Source organism: Chrysemys picta, chromosome 13 (assembly GCF_011386835.1).
Source record: "Chrysemys picta bellii isolate R12L10 chromosome 13, ASM1138683v2, whole genome shotgun sequence".
Taxonomy (NCBI): Eukaryota; Metazoa; Chordata; order Testudines; family Emydidae; genus Chrysemys; species Chrysemys picta.
The window spans coordinates 19,468,244-19,472,963 of NC_088803.1; the positions used below are offsets into that span (position 1 = coordinate 19,468,244).

General features: G+C 47.6%; 1 pseudogene; it reads left to right on the top strand.

Annotated features, from left to right (window-relative positions):
• The first annotated feature begins 3,182 nt into the window (after positions 1-3,182).
• Positions 3,183-4,148, top strand: LOC101948088 (olfactory receptor 10A7-like; annotated as a pseudogene).
• Positions 4,149-4,720: the final 572 nt, after the last annotated feature.

The following is a 4,720-nucleotide window of genomic DNA, read 5'->3' on the forward strand; positions in this document are numbered from 1 at the left end:
ATCAATCAAGCTATCTCCACTGCCTTCTTGAAGGATCTTAATTGGCCCCAGGTGTCTTGATTAACCTGGAACAACTACCATTTGGTTACCATGGTACCAGGGATTTGTTTAGCCCAGGGCTAACATACACATTCCTCACTACTTTACTGTAGCCATCTGTCCTTGCCCCATCACAGTACCAAAAGTTTTGCAAATGAGTTCCAAGGCCGTTGGTGAATACATTTTAGACATGGAGACTTGTCCATTGGGGGCTGGTCTGAGACCCACTGTATGTGTTTCACCTCACACCAGTTCCACCAATTGCTATGCTATTGGTGTATGTCACTGACAGTTATTGCTAAAAGCTTTTGGCCTAGCAATCAATTATATTTGTTCTTGGAATCTATAAATACAAATGATACATCCTTATCACATGTACTTGTACCTGAGAAGCTTAGGTAAATTGTCTAGGTTCTAAGGGCTCAGGACATTAGTGCAACAAATACAGCTTAACAGTGATGAAGAATATGTCTACAGGAAATGCTTGGAGAACTGACAGTAAACCAATATTCTTCACCTTGATCAACAAGTACAATTGGCCTTGCAATCTGGACCAGGCCATCTCTGAACTGAATGGTAGTTTCTGCATTGCTGAGTTGATTTAATTGATCAAAGTGTTTACAAACGGAACGTAATTACTAATTCTCTGGGGCACCCATAGTCAGAGAGAACCCTGGGGATTTGATCCCAGCAGTCACTGAACAATACAGAAAGTATCAACGTCTGAGATTCTCTAGTCTGCTGTAGGTTAATGGGTTTCAGAAACGAAACAGTGGATCACAAGTGGGAAGGTAAGTACAAGACAGTCTGGAGCGTTTTCGTATGTTACTGTTATGACTCCCAAGTTCATTTTCTGGAGCCATCAACACCTAAATTGTCTCCAGAATTGTCTCTCTCTGTCTCTCTCTCTAACATCTAATCACTCACTCTAATTTACTCTTATGTATCTAATCTACAGAATTATCCCTCATCTCTTTCTCTCGGTCTTATCAAAGATACTGTGCATCATGTCTCGCTATCAAGGTAACTAATCTCAACGAATGACTCATCGATCTGCCTCTCGACTATCTATTTGCAATGTCATTTTCAAAGGCACCTGTTAAATATCTTCATCGACACTTTCATCTCCCCCCAGAATTGAGAGTCCCTCAGACACACCGGAGAATCCTGGCTGTCTAGAAGAACAGGAACTGGCCCAGCTGTGTTCTTGCAGTGTGAGGGGTAAATCTACCCACATTGGCTGGCAGTGAAGTTTCTGACTAGACGGGATGAACCATGTCTCTGGTCTGTTGGTTGTTGGTTTGGCTAGTACTTTTCCTCTCTGCACTCTGGGATCTCATTCTCACTCATGGAATGGCACTGTACAAGTTAGGGAAGCGGGGACTAATGTGGGGGTGCTCTTTAATCACAGCAGGAAAGAAGTCAGAGATATGGCGATTTTCCCATTTCTTTGTGACTTTTTTGTGTGTGTCTGTGACTCAAGCGGCAGTGGGGGCTCCTGCAGCTCCGGTCCCCCTGGGATGGTCTCAGCTACACCTCCAGGCATTATGACCAAGTGCGCGGAGTCGCAGCGCCTCTCAGGTGTTGTCCGGCTGCCCCTCCGGAGCAGAAACAGCAGCTGCGAATGTTCCTGAGGCGAGTGTGGGACAGGGGGTCAGAATCACCAGGCAGCCGGCTGAGGCAGGAGGCAATGCAGGCTGGGAATGGGGCTGGCTAGCATAGAAACAGGCACACAGCAGGAGCAGGAGGAAGGGCCAGCTGATGCAAACCTCCCCTCTGCACAGGGCTGGGGTCAGGGCTGTGGTGCCAGGCACTGCTCCGGGTGGTCGGCGCCACCTCCCGGAGCTGCCACTAAATCCCTGGCTTTTAGAAAATTTACCGTTACTTCCGCCCTGTGATTCTGGATAAAAAATGCCATGACAAATCTGCAGCCCTAATTATTAATAATGTGCCTGGCTGTGCCATGGGTGAGGTGTGTCTGTATCCCACAATGGATCAGATGTCTCACCCTGGGGCCCTGTCTGCCCTCCTAGCCACAGAGTGTACAGCTACCCAGCAAATAATACCCCCTGGCACCGAGTCTCAGAGCTCGGGACAGCTGACTGGGGAATGCGGGGCTCACGCTAAGTGCAGGAAAATGACAATATAGACATTATTGGGCTGGACCCTCCCACCCACTCTGGGTTTCTGAGTCCAGCCCCAGCTGGAATGGAAACTTCTACAGTGATGTTTTTAATCCTGCTACGCAAGAGCCGTCAGCCTGAATCAGTGGACGTAGGCTCAGATGCTCGGTACTTCAGGTTTTTATGTGTGTTGAGTTACGCAGAGAGAGGGGACCCTTGCAAAGAGCTGCCTAGCAGCTTCCACTTCAGAACAGTGAAAAGACAAGGCCAGAGTCCGTGGCTTTAATGGCTCCTGCCTATTCTTGCGGGGAGCACCCAAACCAGTTTCAACCGGGTGGGTCAGCCCGGGAGCAAGATTCAGAGCTGGATTGACACATGGGTGGTGCTGGGCTTGCTAGGAGAATGTAAGGAAAAGAAAACACCATGTGCCTGAACTGCCTGCCCCAGCCAGCCCTGCAGGGTAATGGGAGCTTGGTGCAGAAGGCAGTGTGTGCAGGTCCTACTCTCAGTGTGTGTTTCTACACTTATCACATACCAGCAGCACAGCTGCACGGATGCAGTTCTTCAGTGTAGTCACTTGCTGCAGCGACGGCCGTGGTCTTTCCATCTGCATCGGTAATCAACCACTCTGTGAGATAGCCGTTCAGTCGATGGAAGAACTCTTCTGTCCACCCAGTGCCATCTACACAGCGGGCTAGATCAGCTAAGCTACATCGCGACGGGGTGTAGAGTTTTCACATCCCTGAGTGAAATGCCGTGGCTGGTCCCACTTTTCAGTGTACAACAGGCCAGGAGAAGAAAACTCACAAGATGTCAACCAGAGATGAATAAGATGAATAAGAGACAGAATAAACTGATGTGTGTGTATTCAGAGAGATGAGAGAGGAGATGGGGAGAATCTCATTGTTTAACTTTGACTCTATCTATCTATCTATCTATCTATCTATCTATCTATCTATCTATCTATCTATCTATCTATCTATCTGATACCATGCAAACCTCTGAGGTATCTAAATACCTATGTGGCCTCCACAGGAGAGAGCAATGGAGAGAAACCTAACTGCAGGAATAGAGTTTATTTTTCTTGGCTTCTCAGACCTCCAGGATCTGCTGCCCCTTCTTTTCGTCCTCATCTTACTCATCCATCTCATCTCCCTGGTCAGAAATGGCCTCATCATCGCTGTCACGGTGGCTGACCTGGCCCTCCACACCCCCATGTATTTCTTCCTCAGAAACTTGTCAATCTTGGAGATCTGCTACACCTCGGTCATCATCCCTAAGACCTTGACCAACCTGCTGTCAGAGCGGCAGACTGTCTCTTTCCTGGGCTGTGCAGTCCAGATGTACTTCTTCATTTTCTTTGGCAGCACAGAGTGTGGTCTGCTGGCCATTATGTCTTATGACTGGTTTGTCGCCATATGCAACCCCATGAGTTACTCACTCATCATGAACAGAAAGGTCATCCTTAGCTTGGAAGCTGCAGCTTAGATTGCCGGCAACGTGGTGGCGCTTGAGCAAGCAGTGGCCATATTCACCTTACCCTTCTGCAGGTCAAATAAAATCAACCATTTCTTCTGCGACATCCTCCCAATACTTCGATTGGTGAGCACTGACACATCTGTCATCAAGGCCATGCTTGCTTTCTTCACTGTGGTAGTCATAGTCCTCCCCTTCCTCTTGATCATCGCCTCCTACACCAGCATCATCCACACAATCCTGAAGATGCGCTCAGGTGAAGGGAGATGCAAAGCCTTCTCCACCTGCTCCTCACACCTGATCATAGTCACCTTGTTCTATGGCAGCATCTTTGTCACCTACATGAGACCCAGTTCCAATGTCTCCGTGGACGTAGATAGAGCAAGTTCCCTCTTCTACACGGTCATCACTCCGACATTCAACCCCGTCATACAGAGCCTGAGGAACAAAGAAGCGAAGGAGGCTCTGAGGAAACTCTTGGCCAGGAGTAGGATTACTTTGTTTTCATAAAAAAATATGTTTGTTTTATTCATCATTGAGCCACATGGAAATGTTTAAATTTGGGGTGTGTCACAAAGTGGGAAAATGTCTGTGTCATTGTTTAGGAATGTGGTATCTGATCGGTTAAGTTTTTTCCTCTTCCCATGGCTAAGACTAAGATAAAAAGGCCCTGAAGGGTTAAAAAGGAAGTGGTCGACTCTCCTAGAAGATGACAGGAAGACGGGCCACCCAGGGAGGAGTAACCCAGAGATCCAGTTGGAGAATGGTAAGATGGCAGGATTCCCATCTCAGAGAGAAGTGGAGGCATGAGCTGGCAACATAAAAGGCGTGTTCTTGGGGAACTGGGGAAGGATCTCAGAAGGGGGGCAGCCTTCCCAGTGGTCTTCCAGAAGGGTAGGTCACATTCAATATCTGGGCTCTATTTTATTACAGCCATGCTTAAGGAAAGATGTGGACTAACGGGAGAGTCCAGAGGAGAACAACAAAAATGATCAAAGGTTTAGAAAGCCTAAACTATGTGGAAAGGTGAAAACAACTGGGCAAGTTTTGTCCTAAGAAAAGAAGATTCAGGAGGATCTGAT